The following is a 13,584-nucleotide window of genomic DNA, read 5'->3' as shown; positions in this document are numbered from 1 at the left end:
GCCACAGAAATGCCAGCGATCTCGGGGACAGCCATTATGAAACTGTTATACAAGAATTTGGAAGACATAAACCAGGAAACTACAAGCAAATCAGTCTAACCTCATTCCAAATGAAACACGTCTCATTACAGGCTTAAAAGAACAGGGATGTTGTAGGATAGGACCAATGGTGTCAGCAGGAACCATTGCTCTGTATATGTCTTCTTCCTCATGCTTCCACTTACTACAGCAGCCTCTCAACACAGATACTGGTCTATGGTACATCCTGTCTGGACATGAAGTCAGGCATTATGCTGGCACAGTTATATTTAGAGCTACACACACAAACAAAACAGATGTATTACAAATCCAATAAAATTGTATGCAAATGCAAGACTTGTTATACGATGCAATATCACCTAAGCCATTAAAGGGATTTTGTTTTCTCTCTCTAACTCTGTCTCAATGTTGTCCCGGCTTCAGCAGCTTAGGTGGAGGAAGTCTGCCTGAAAATATAGCCTGTTGACCTTGGAGGTTTTGGGACCTTGGGAGCATTGAATTGACCAGACATGCTGAGGGCCTTCTGGCCAGAGGCAAGTGGACCTTTTCTGACTTCAGGTTCCAGGGATCAGAGGGTTAGGTGGGTGAAGGTCCTGACCACCTCTCGACTATCTTGAGTATTTTTGAGGGGCCTCTGTGTTGTTCCTCCTCTGTCTGGGTGCTTCCTGGCACACCCTGTCTCACTGCCTCTCCAACATACAATGAGGGTGGCTAAATCTGGCTTTCTGTGGCAGTTACCTGCCCGTATATGGAAGCAGCTAGTCAGTCGCATGACTTGCTTCACTACTGCAGTTTCTGGGCAATGAGTACCACGGTGTCCCACATATTTATCTGCTGCTGCTGTTGTCTTCTTTTCATGTTGTCAAACTCTCTGATTGCCAACACTCAGAGAGAGAAGATGAAGCAGGAAGCAGGCATTGCAAAAGAATGGGAGATTTCACCATCAAGTTTGTCCATTATTTTGAAAGCCAAGGAGACCATTTTGGAATAGTTTAAAAAGCAAAGACAAACTCCAAGGAAGAGAATGAGAATGTCTACATATCCCAATGTCAAAAAGCCTCTGCTAACATGGGTGAAGGCATTCTGAGTAGAGAACTTACTCATCTTTGACCTAATCCTGCAGGAAGCTGGAGTCATGTTGAAGAGGCTGACTCACAAGGAGTTTACCTGCACAGACTCATTGAAAACAAGGCCAGGCATGGTCTCTTATAAGGTAGCTACTTTCTATTATGACAGTTGTTTGGTAATTTTGCCATAATTTATCAGAATTTTAGTAGTCATTGATAACCTGTTTGAGTGAAGTTCTATTTTATTGTCCTTTCTCTTTGCATACCTTATGCATTCAAATTCTTTTTTGCATCTTTTGCACAGCCCTTCATTTGTTCTTACCTGCTTCAGCACAACCAAAATATCTCACATAGTTCCTGCTTCCTGCCCTTTTCATTATCTCCAAGATTCCAGCTTTTCTCACCAACTATTCATAGTTCACATTAGTTCTCAGAAATATAATCCATTAACTAGTTATCTTACATGAATAAATAACTAACATTTAAATCTTCCTATGCATTGCCACCATCCTGCCTCCAATTCCATCTGACCATCTGTCCAAAATTGAGGATTGGATCAGTTACAGTCCTGTAAAGTTCATCACGGACAATTCTGATTTGGTTTTCACCAGCACCACTCACGTGATTCCGATATCACTTCCACCAACCTCCCTGGCTGTTTCTTAAGGATGTTGATTACTTGAGGTAAGACTTGCTAAGTTAGAAAGGTAGCCATGATGTAGAGATACCAGTGTTGGACTGGGGTGGACAAAGTTAAAAATCACACAACACCATGTTATAATCCAGCAGGTTTATTTGGAAGTACCTGAAGAAGGAGCAGCGCTCTGAAAGCTTGTGCTTCCAAATAAACCCCTGTTGGACCAAAACCTGGTGCTATGTAACTTTTAACTAAGTTAGAAAAGACAAGGAAATAAGGCTGTATATGGGTTGTAACAATCAAAGTGAGGGCAAGAAGCACAAAGTTCAAGCATAAGAATATACCAACAGATAAGGTCAGAAAAACAATAAAAGGACAGAGTTAAAGCTTCTGACCTTATCTGGAGTACTCATAACAAAAAAATCATGAACTAATAGCATAAGTGGAAAGAAATAAGTATGATCTGATAGCCATTTCAGAGAAATGGTTTCATGGTGGCAAGACTTAAATTGGAAGATTTATACACATTTGACAGTATTTTGGAAGGACAGGAAGAAAGGAAAAGTTGATGTGGTACCTCTGTTTTAGTGGATGAGATTGCTACAGTCATAAGAGATTACCACGATCAGAATATGGGCGGTATGGTGGCACAGTGGTTAGCACTGCTGCTTCACAGTGCCAGAGACCTGGGTTCAATTCCCACCTCAGGCGACTGACTGTGTGGAGTTTGCACATTCTCCCCATGTCTGCGTAGATTTCCTCTGGGTGCACCAGTTTCCTCCCACAGTCCAAAAATGTGCAGGTTAGGTGAATTGGCTATGCTAAATTGCCCGTAGAGTTAGGTGAAAGGGTAAATGTAGGGGAATGGGTTTGGGTGGATTGTGCTTCGGCGGGAAGGTGTGGACTTGTTGGGCCAAAGGGCCTGTTTCCACACTAAATAATCTAATCTAAAAAAAGAGCAAGACAGAGAATTAATTTATGGATATTAAGAAATAGTAAAAGAATGTTACTTGTGGAAGTATTCGTAGGTCCCTGAACATTAATTGGATTATAGGGCAGAACATACATGAATAAATAATTAGGGGCTTGCTGAAAGTGTACTGCAATAATCATGGGCAATTTTAAACTTCACATAAAGTGAACAAATCAAATTGGCAAAAATAAGCAGGAAGAAGAGGCCATAGAGTTCAGTCAATTTCTTAGATGAATAGGTTTTAGAGTCAATCAGGGAGCAAGCTATTTTGATCCTGATCATGTCAAATGAGACTGGATTAATTAATGATATCATAATAAAAAGACCTCCAGGCAGTAATCATCATAACACAATAGAATTTCACATTCTGCCTGAGAGTAAGAAACATAGGTCTATGATCAGTGTCTTAAGCTTAAATAAAAGCAAGGTATGATAATAAAGTTGGCTAAAGTGAAATTGGGAAGCAGGTTAAATGTAGACAGTTGAGAAACTGTAGCAAATATTTAAGGAAATATTTCATTGCGATCAAGATACATATCATTGAGGATGAAAAAATTATAAGGATACACTATTCATGGTTAACTACAAAAGATCAAGGATTGAAAAAAATGTATGCAATACTTGTAAAGATGAATTGTGGGTCAAACGAATATTGGCTATTTCCTCCAAGAGTTCATAGACTTTGAAATTCTTTCTCACTAAGAGCAGTGATGGCTGAACTGTTGAATGTAATAAAGAAGGAGTAAAACATGTTTTTGATGAACCATGGAGCCAAAAGGCAGGGAGGGCAGCCAAGAAAGTGGAGTTACGGCCACAATTCCACAATTTGATCAGCTACAATTGGACTAAATAGCAAAGTAGACTTTAGGGACTGAATGGCCTACTCCTGATCGGAATTCTTATGATCTTATGTTCCTTAAAGGATTAGAACCTAGAAATTGAATCTCAATTAATCCTGGATCTCCCTTTTCAGTGTCATGTACCTGCATTATATGGACAGCAACAGTTCAGAGAGGCAGCTCACCACCAACACAAGGTAATTAGAATTGACAAAAAATGCTCAGTGATGTCCACATCCCATGAATGAATTTAAAAATCTGTGGCTGCTTTATGCACCTGTAAATGAATGAAATGGGATAAGTTCTGGAAATGAAAATCTCACCATGAAAAGAATACTAGACTTGAAATTTGGTGAAGCCAGTTCAGGCAATCCTTAGATTAAAATAGACATTATGGCTCTTGCATATGTCAATTAAGGATATTTGTGGGAGTTAGCCTGCTATACTCAGGATTCAAACAGTGAATGCCACCAAAAAATATATACTGGCATTATTAAAGGTCTCCTCTAGAGCCAGGAGTGAATCTGCAATAAATCTGATTTGCCACTTTGAGGTTGTTACCACTGAGACAAGAGGCTGTTCTGTGAAAGTGCAATGCATCCCACAGCTCAATTAATGTCACTGAAGCCCAAAGCCTCTTTAGATCTGCTCTCAAACCTTCTGTTCAAATTTGCCTGTGAACCATTGGACAATTACCCCAAAGTGGGACATTTTTCTTTCTATCTAGAACTATTTTTGGTCAATCCTCTGCTTGTTGTCCACCTCTTCTCTATCCCAAATTGTGACAGTTGTTGAAAACATTTTGCTAATCCATGCAAGAAGAAGCAATCTGAGTTGTAATGATTAGTGTATATCCAAGTGTTATTATTGTCACATAGCAGGAAATTAGTGAAATTGCAATTTGGGCCTGGATAATTGGGTGAGGCTAAAGTCATTGATAAATGGTTTATCCAATTTGCAAACACATTGTATCAGTAATATATGATGATAAACAAGCTTTGCCACTTTAAATACTGAGAATCAGCATCAACTCCAAGTGTGGAAGCTATATTGCTCTGACAGTTTCAATTCCATCGTTCCTCTGTCCAAGTCTTTGTGAGGTGATCCTTAGTGAGAAATACGGTGTCCTGTAAACAATTTTAAAACAAGAAAGTCTATTAAGCCAATAATTTTTTTGCATCCAGAGCCCAGCTCCTAACTCCTCACAAACCCCAACCCCATAATTTATAACTTGCTGCGACCAGAGCCTCCACTCCAACTCCTACAAGTATATTAGGTACATTAACAATTCCTTCCTGTGGGAAGACATTTGATGAACCTTTGGATCAACACTGTTTCAAATACTTCATTGTGATGAAAGCTCATGAATCTTGAGTTTGAATTCTATTCAGAAAATTCACTGCAGTAAAGGCAGCTAACTGTGCATTGGCCTTTATAGGAAGAGGTTTTGAGTAAAGTAGCAAGGATGTCTTGCCTTGGAAAGAGCATGCCTGGAATATTGTGTGCAATTTTGGTCTCCTTATCTAAGGAAGGGCATTTTTGCTACAGAGGGAGTGCAGTGAAGATTTACCAAATTGATTCCTGGGATGGCAGGACTGATGTATGAGAAGAGATTGTGTAGATTAGGATTGTATTCACTGGAGTTGAGAAAAATGAGGGGGGGTGTCTCATAGGATCATATAAAATTTTAAGAGCTTATCTATGCCCCTCATGATTTTATAGACCTCTACAAGGTCACCACTCAAACTCCGACTTCCAGTGAAAAAGGTTTCATTCTATCCTGGCTCTCCTTATAAGTCAAACCCTACAGTCCCTGTAATACTTGTAAACTTTTCTGCACCTTTTCCAATTTAATCGTATCTTCCTGTAGCAGTCCGACCAGAACTGGAGAAAATACTCCAAAAGAAGCCTCATCATGATGTCACAATTCACATACTCAAAAGGTCTGAGCAAAGAAGGCAAGTGTGCCAAAGGCTTCTTTACACTCTGTCTACATGTGACACAACTTTCAATGATTTATGTACCTGAACCCCGAGTTCTCTATTCCACAACACTCCCCAGGGACCTACCAATAATTGTGAAAGTCCTGCTCTTATTCAAAGTACCAAATGCAATCTTGCATTTATCTAAAGTAAATTTCACCTGCCATTCCTCAGCCCATTGGCCCTGTTGATCAAGATATTTTTGTAATCGTAATCTCATAAAATAACCTGCTTAGTGATACCGAGTTTAGTTTCTGCCAGGGCCACTCAGCTCCTGACTTCTTCACAGCCTTGGTTTAAACATGGACAAAAGAGCTGATTTCTAGAGATGAGGTGAGAGTTACAGCCCTTGACATCAAGCCTACATTTGACTGAGTATGGCATCAAAGAGCCCTAGCAAAACTGGAATGAATGGATATCAAGGGGAAAACTCTCTGGTGGTTGGAGTCACATAGGAAGATGGTTGTGGTTATTGAGGTCAGTCATCTCAGCTCTGGAACATCTCTGCAGGAGTTCCTAGCCCCAACCACCTTCAGCTGCTTCATCAATGACCTTCCCTGCAGCATAAGGTCAGAAGTGAGGATGTTTGACATTGTTTGCACAATGCTCAGCACCATTTACAATTCCTCAGATACTGAAGCACTCTATGTTCAAAAGCATCAAAAACCAGGCTTGGCCTGACATGGGCAAGTAACATTCACACCTCAAATTCCAGGCTGTGACAATCACTAATAAGAGACAATCCAACCACCGCCTCATGACACTCAATGGTATTACCACCACTAAATCCCCCACTATCAATATCCTGGGGATTGCCATTGAACAGAAACTCAATTGGACTCACCACATAAACACAACTCAGCGAGTCACTCACCTCCTAACTGCCCAAAGCCTATCCACCATCTACAAGGCAAAAGTCAGGAATGTTATGGAATACTCACCACTTGCCCTGGATGAGTGCAGCTCCAGCAACACTCAAAAAGCTTGACACCATCCAGGACAAAGCAGCCCGCTTGATTGACACTGCATCTACAAACATCCATTCCTTCCACCACTGAAGTTTGTGCTATCAACCAGATGCACTGCAGAAATTCACCAAAGACCCTCAGACAGCACATTCCAAACCCATGGCCACTTCTATCAAGAAGGACAAGGGCAGTAGATATATGTGACTGCCACCATCTTCTAGTTCCCTCCAAGCCACTCACCATCCTGACATGGAAATATATCATCATTCCTTCACTGTCACTGGATCAAAACCCTGGAATTCCCTCCCTAAGGTCATTGTGGGTCAATCCACAGCACAAGGATTGCAGTGGTTCAGGAAGGCAGCTCACCCCCACTGTCTCAAGGGGACAACTAGGGACATGTAATAAATGCTGGCCAGCAATGCCCACATCCCACAAATGAGTGAAAAAGAACCTTCCTCACTGTCTACTAAACCACCAATTTTGGGGTCATCTGCAGACTTACTAACCATGCTTCCTATAATCTCAATTGTTTATCATGATGGCTAGTTTTGAGTTGTTACCCCTTGGAGACCATAAGTGACTTACATAGTTTGCTCATTGTATTCCCAGCCTGGCTGCAAGCTCACCCGCCCTTGAATTAATACAAGCTGTGACAGGAGAAGGCCTTTAATTGAATATGAATTTCCCATTTAAAAGGCTTTTCTGTCCTGCTAACAAGCAAAGTCATTCACTCATCACAATTTCACTCGATTAAATATCTTCCCTCCCTCCCTCCAAACATGCCAGTGGACAGAATTTGTAAAAAAACAATTGAGACTGGAATTTCACTAATAAGAAGGAAAGAAGATTACAAAAAGGAGAGAGAGAATTCTAACTGAAACAACTTCAGCACTACAATAAAGCTCACTCTGGGAAGGGAACCACATTGAACTCACACTTAAGAATTGAAGTTTTCACGTTACACAAACATTTGAATTATGCACACATAAATCTGCTCCACCATTCAATAGTCGATTCATTTATGTTTTATTTTCCTTATTCACTTCTTTCCAGATATCTTTTGATTTCCCTGGCTAAAATAATCTATCCAATTATGCCTTCAGAGGTAGAGTTCCAAAGTCATACAACCTCCTGAGAAAATAAATCTCAGCTACAATTACCAATTTGAGTTATCCAGTTTATTTGTAGATTAAACATCATCCATGACCATGGCTCTCCCTTTATTACTCGCATTCAATCTTTGTTTTCGTATACTCCATCCTACACCATGGTTTCTGTTCCCATTAACAACTTCTTTCCCTGAAGTACCAAGATGTTTTCCAGGAAGAACTGGGAAAAATAAAGGAATAAAGGCAGAGTTCATGTGAACCCATAAGCCACCCACAGATATTGCAGAGCTAGGCCTCTGCCCAATGTATTATTGGAGAAGATTGAAACAGAATTAAAAAGACTGAAAGACCTATGCATCATCCACTGCTGAAAATGTGTTGCTGGAACAGTGCAGCAGGTCAGACAGCATCCCTGGATGCTGTCTGACCTGCTGCGCTGTTCCAGCAACACATTATCAGCTCTGATCTCCAGCATCTGCAGACCTCACTTTCTCCTATGCATCATCCAGTCCTACTTGCAGAATTGGCAGTGCCCATTGTGCTAGTGAAACTGAATAAAACTGTGTCTGTGGAGATTACAAATATCTTGTACTTACTGATGATCTTGTGCAATGTGCCCATCCCCCCCTCCTTTGATGCTGAAAATCTTGAGCCAATGTAACTTTATCTCTTGGGGTACACCCATTAAAGTTGGTCTCTGACTAGCCACCATGGCTAAAGACAACTGAGTGGATTACAAGCTGAAGGTGGATAAGTACCTCATCCTCAAAATTTAAGATCTAAGTACAAAACTGGCTGAGGATCAAATGTTTACAAAGTTGGGCATGAACCATGTCTAGCAGCAGCTGGGGCTGGGTGAGGGAAAGTGAACATAACATTCATAAAAGGGTGTCTCAGTATTACTACTTGCCCTTTCAAGTTCCATCAGTGTGTGCAATATTCCAAAGCACCATGAACAGTTTACAGAAAGACTTGCAGATTGTAATTGTGTATTTGGATGCTGTATTAGTAACAGACCCTACTGAAGAACAGCTTGTCAAAATTTGGAAGAAGTATAAAAGGATATTCCAGGAAACAGAAGTGCACTCTCCAGGCCATTGAAATGGTTCCCTTGGGTTATCGGGTGGAGGCTCAGGGGTTCAGCCCACGAGAATGACACAAAAGTAATGAGAGAGGCACCAGCACCTAGGAATCTCAATGAACTCACATCTTTTCAGGGTTGGTTAATTAGTTTTGGGAGGAATTGCCCATAATGCCAATGATGTTAGCTCCACTGCACGTAATATTAAAAGAAACACCAGAGGTGGATCTGGAAAGCATCACGAAAAGAGATATTTAATGAGGTGTTAAAGCAGGTGTTGCAATCATTGTGTTTACTGCTACACTTCAACCCCACCAAAATGAGAATGTGATTTAAACCCATATGGTGTGGGGCAGTTTTTTTCCCCAAGATCTGTGCAGCAAAACTTAGAGACACAGAAGAACTGGTCACAAATTGAGAGTAGTCATTTGTTGCATCAAAATGTTCAATCAATACCAACACAGGAGATATTTCACTGTCGTGACAGACCACAAGCTACTGTTGAGTTTATTGAAGGGAGGTAAAGGTGACTTTACCTAATTTAGCAGGAAGAATTAAAAATCAGCATATTATTTAAATACACACACCATAAATCGTTAGTAACGAGGTATATGGGCCATTAAGAAACAGCATGCAGGTATAGCAAGTGATTAGAAGGACAAATGTATGTTAACTTCATTGTGAGGAGAATGGAATATAAAATAGGAAAGTCTTGCTACAGCTGTACAATGTTTTGGTGAGACAGCTATACTGAGGGGAGAGGCATATGGCATGGAAACAGACCCTTTGGTCTAACCAGTCTATGCCATCAATAACCCCAAACAAAACTAGTTCCACCTGCCTGCACTTGGCCCACATCCCTCCAAATATTGTGTCTTTAAAACGTTGTAACTGTACCCCAGTCCACCATCTCCTCTGGAAGTTTGTTCCACATACGAACCACTCTGTAAAAAAATTGCCCTCATGTCTTTTTAAAATCTTTCTTCTCCCACCTTAAAAATATCTCCTATTGAAATCCCCCATCTTAAGAAAAAGACATCTGCCATTCACCTTATCTATACTCCACATGATCTTATAAACCTCTACAAGATCACCCCTCAATTTCCTATGCGCCAGTAAAAAACTCCTAGCCTATCTATCCATCCTCTCCCCATAACTCAAGTCCTCCATTCCCAGCCACATCCTGGTAAATCTCTTCTGAACCTTCTCCAGCTTAATAATATCCCTCCTAAAAGAAGACAATCAGAGCTGGACACAGTACCCCAGAAGAGGTTTCACTGGCATCCTGTACAACTTCAATTTCTATTCACAAAGATCTGAGCAATGAAGGCAAGCGTGCTACAAGCCTACTGTCTGTTCAGAATATAACACGATAATCCTGTTCCTGTGTGATCCCGTATAAAGTAAATCAGGTAATAGCAGCACCATTTAAGCCATGATTTAGAGGAGCCACTGTTGAACTGGGGTGGACAAAATTTTTTTAAAAATCACACAATACCAGGTTATAGTCCAACAGGTTTATTGGAGGCATTAGCTTTTGGAAGATAGTGCCTCCACATAAACTTGTTGGACTATAACTTGGTGTTGTGTGATTTTTTTAACTTTATCCATTTAAACCAATGTGACTAGAAACATGTTACAGCCAATACAGGAGAGGAAAGTTTGCATTCTACAAATAATGGTCTAAATTCTTCAATCATGCTAAAGCCAATTCGCATTGAAAAAATGTGCATTACAGCTGAACCAACTGTACTTGACTATCCTGTCTATATGTGATACTAACTTCAAAAAATGAAGTATCCGAACCTGAAGGTCTCTCTGTTCTATAACACTACCCAGGGCTCTATTTTTAATTGCAAAAGTCCTACCCTTGTTTGTTTTACCAAAATACAATACCATGCATTAATCCAAATTAAATTCCATCTGCCATTCCTCAGCCCAATAACCCAATTATTCAAGATCTCTTTGAAATCTTAGATAACCTTCATCATTGTCCACTATGCTACCAAGTTTGGTGTCATCCACAAACTTTACACACCTAAATCCTTTATATAAATGACAATCAAAGGTGGACCCAGCACCGATCCCTGTGGAACACTGCTGATCACAGGCCTCCAGTCCAAAAACAACCCTCCACCATCACCCTCTGTCTCCTACCATTAAGCCAATTTTGTTTCCAGTTGGCAAGCTCACCCTGAATCTCATGTGATCTAACTTTACTGGTTAGTCTACTATGCAGAACCTTGTTAAGGCTTTACTAAAGTCCAACTAAACAATGTCTATTACTCTGCCCTCAATCTTTTGGTTACTTCCTTAAAAACTCAATCAAGTTTGTGAGACACTATTTTCCTCACACAAAGCCATGCTGACTATCTCTAATCAGTTCTTGCCTCTCCAAATCTATGTAAATCCTATCTTTCAGAACCATCTCCAACAACTTATCCACCACCGATGTTAGGGTCATATATCTATAATTCCCAGGCTTCGCCTTACCACCTTTCTTAAACAAAGGCACAACACTAGCCACTCTCCAGTCATCTGGCACATCACCTGCAGTTATAGCTGATACAAATATTTCTGCAAGGGAAAAAAAGCCACAATGTTTTTCCCCTAACTTGCCACAACGTCCTGGGATACACTTGATCAGATCCCAGAGATTTATCCACCTTTATGTTTTCTAAGATCTCCAGTACTTCCTCTTGTGTAACATGAACTGTTTTCAAAACATCAGTATTTATTTCCCAGAGTTCTCTAGCCCCCATTTCTTTCTCCACAGTAAAAACAAATGCAGAATATTTAATTAATAACTGTCCCACATCCTGAGGTTCAACACAAAGACAATCTCTTGATCTCCCTAGTTTCTCTCTTGTTCTTAAAGCATTTGTAGAATTTCTTGGAATTATCCTTAACCTTATCTGCCAAGTTTATATCAATATTTTTGCCATCCCGATCTCCCTCTTAAGAATGCCCCTACTCTCTTTATACTGTTCAAGAAATTCATTTGAACCCAGTTGTCTATATCTAATATATGATTCTTTTTTACTCTTAACTAGAACTTTAATATTTTTATTCCTCCATTGTTCTCTAATCCTACCAGCATTACTTTTTACTCTAACAGGAACAGAATGGCTGTGAACTCTCAATATCATACTTTTGAAAGCCTCCCACTCATTAGACATCACTTTTTCTGTCAACTCAAATCAACTTCCTAAAGTTCTCATCTCATACCATTAAAATCTTCTTACTCCAACTAAAAAACTAACTTTTATGGAAGGCTGATCATTTTCCATCATTTTTTAAAAACAAATAGAACTATGGTGACTAGACCGAAAGTGTTCCCCTACTATCACTTCAGTCACTTGCCCTGCCTTATTACCTAAGAGAAGGTCACGTTTTGCTCCTTCTCTAGTAGGAACATTTATGTATTAATAGGCAATGGTAAACATTTAAAATAATTAATTAATAAGCTGCATTTACTGAACCAGTGCAAGCACAATGTGTGGTGCTTTAGATCAGGTGGAGGGTGGGTGGGCAATGGGGGGAAATTGGGAGAAGAGTTCCAGGGACTCTTTCCCTCCTGCTCTCAACTCCTTTCTTCACCACCCCACCACCAGCACTTCACCCCACACATCCTGCCCGCAACATTGCCTCCTCCAATGTCCTGACTGTCTGCTAATGAACCTCGTTTCCAAAATGGCATGCTTCAAGTTAGGGTCTGGGCTACTTTCTTGAAATGTGTTTTCAGGGAGTCTGACCTGGACCATAACAAAAGGAACATTATTTATTGTTGAATACCAAAATAGAACCACTACTTGTGGGGTACATAGGCTAGTCCAAGCCCAAGACAGACAGTTCTATAGGCTTGTATTTTCTAATCAACTTGTTCAGAGATATTGTTACACAGTCAGGTAGATGGGTGACTACTAGAAGAGACAGGCAGCTTGTGCAGGAGTCTCCTATGGCTATTCCCCTCTCAAACAGGCATACCCTTTTGGATACTGTTGAGGGGATAGCATGTGGCACCACAACTGGCTCTGCTGTAGAACAGGGTCGGGCATAGTCCAAGCGAGCAATGGTAGGAGACTTGCTAGTTAGGGGCACATTCAGGTGTTTCTTTGGCTGCGTTCGGGACTCCAGGATGGTGCGTTGCCTCCCTGGGGCCAGGGTCAAGGACAGCTCTGAGCAGTTGCACAAAATTCTTAATGGGGAGGGTGATTAGCCAGACGTTGTTGTGCATATTGGTACCAACGATATAGTAGAAAGAGGTATGAGGTCCAGCAGCATCAGTACAGGCACTTAGGAAAGAGGCTGAAAAGCAGCACCTCGAGGGTAGTAATATCTGGGTTACTGCCAGGGCCACATGCAAGTGAGGAAAAAATTGAAAGATAGGACAGATGAATGCATGGCTAAGGAGCTGGTGCAGTGGGCAGGGTTTCAAGTTCTTGGAGCTCTTCTGGGGAGGGGTGACCTGTACAAGAGGGACGGTTTACACCTAAACTGGAGGGGAACCAATATCCTCGCAGGGAAGTTCACTAGTGCTACTCGGGGGGGCGGGAGGAGTTTTAAAACTAGAGTGGCGGGGGCTAGGAACAAGAGCAGCAGGTCAGCAAGCAGAGGAATTCAGGGGAAGGTAGATGTTGTGGCCAGTAAAATCAGTAAGAAAGGAGAGGCAGAGAAAGGTAAATGAACATAATAGTACCAATGGGCTGGTGCGTTTATTGGAGATGCTGGAGATCAGAGCTGAAAATGTGTTGTTGGAAAAGCGCAGCAGGTCAGGCAGCATCCAGGGGACAGGAGAATCAACGTTTCGGGCATAAGCCCTTCTTCAGGAATGAGGAAAGTGTGTCCAGCAGGCTAAGATAAAAGGTAGGGAGGAGGGACTTGGG

General features: G+C 41.0%; 1 long non-coding RNA gene across 5 annotated transcripts in view; it reads right to left on the bottom strand.

Annotated features, from left to right (window-relative positions):
* Nucleotides 1–4,486: 4,486 nt before the first annotated feature.
* The window catches only part of LOC122565022, a 22,522-nt gene continuing 13,424 nt past the window's right edge, over nt 4,487–13,584 (bottom strand). For all 5 annotated transcript variants that reach the window (XR_006316057.1, XR_006316058.1, XR_006316059.1 and 2 more), the window contains one exon: nt 4,487–4,682. This is a non-coding gene — a long non-coding RNA (uncharacterized LOC122565022). The remainder of the gene's footprint in view (nt 4,683–13,584) is intronic.

The sequence above is a fragment of the Chiloscyllium plagiosum genome, chromosome 30, assembly GCF_004010195.1.
Source record: "Chiloscyllium plagiosum isolate BGI_BamShark_2017 chromosome 30, ASM401019v2, whole genome shotgun sequence".
In the NCBI taxonomy this organism is placed as follows: Eukaryota; Metazoa; Chordata; class Chondrichthyes; order Orectolobiformes; family Hemiscylliidae; genus Chiloscyllium; species Chiloscyllium plagiosum.
This window is presented reverse-complemented; position numbering and strand designations above follow the sequence as displayed.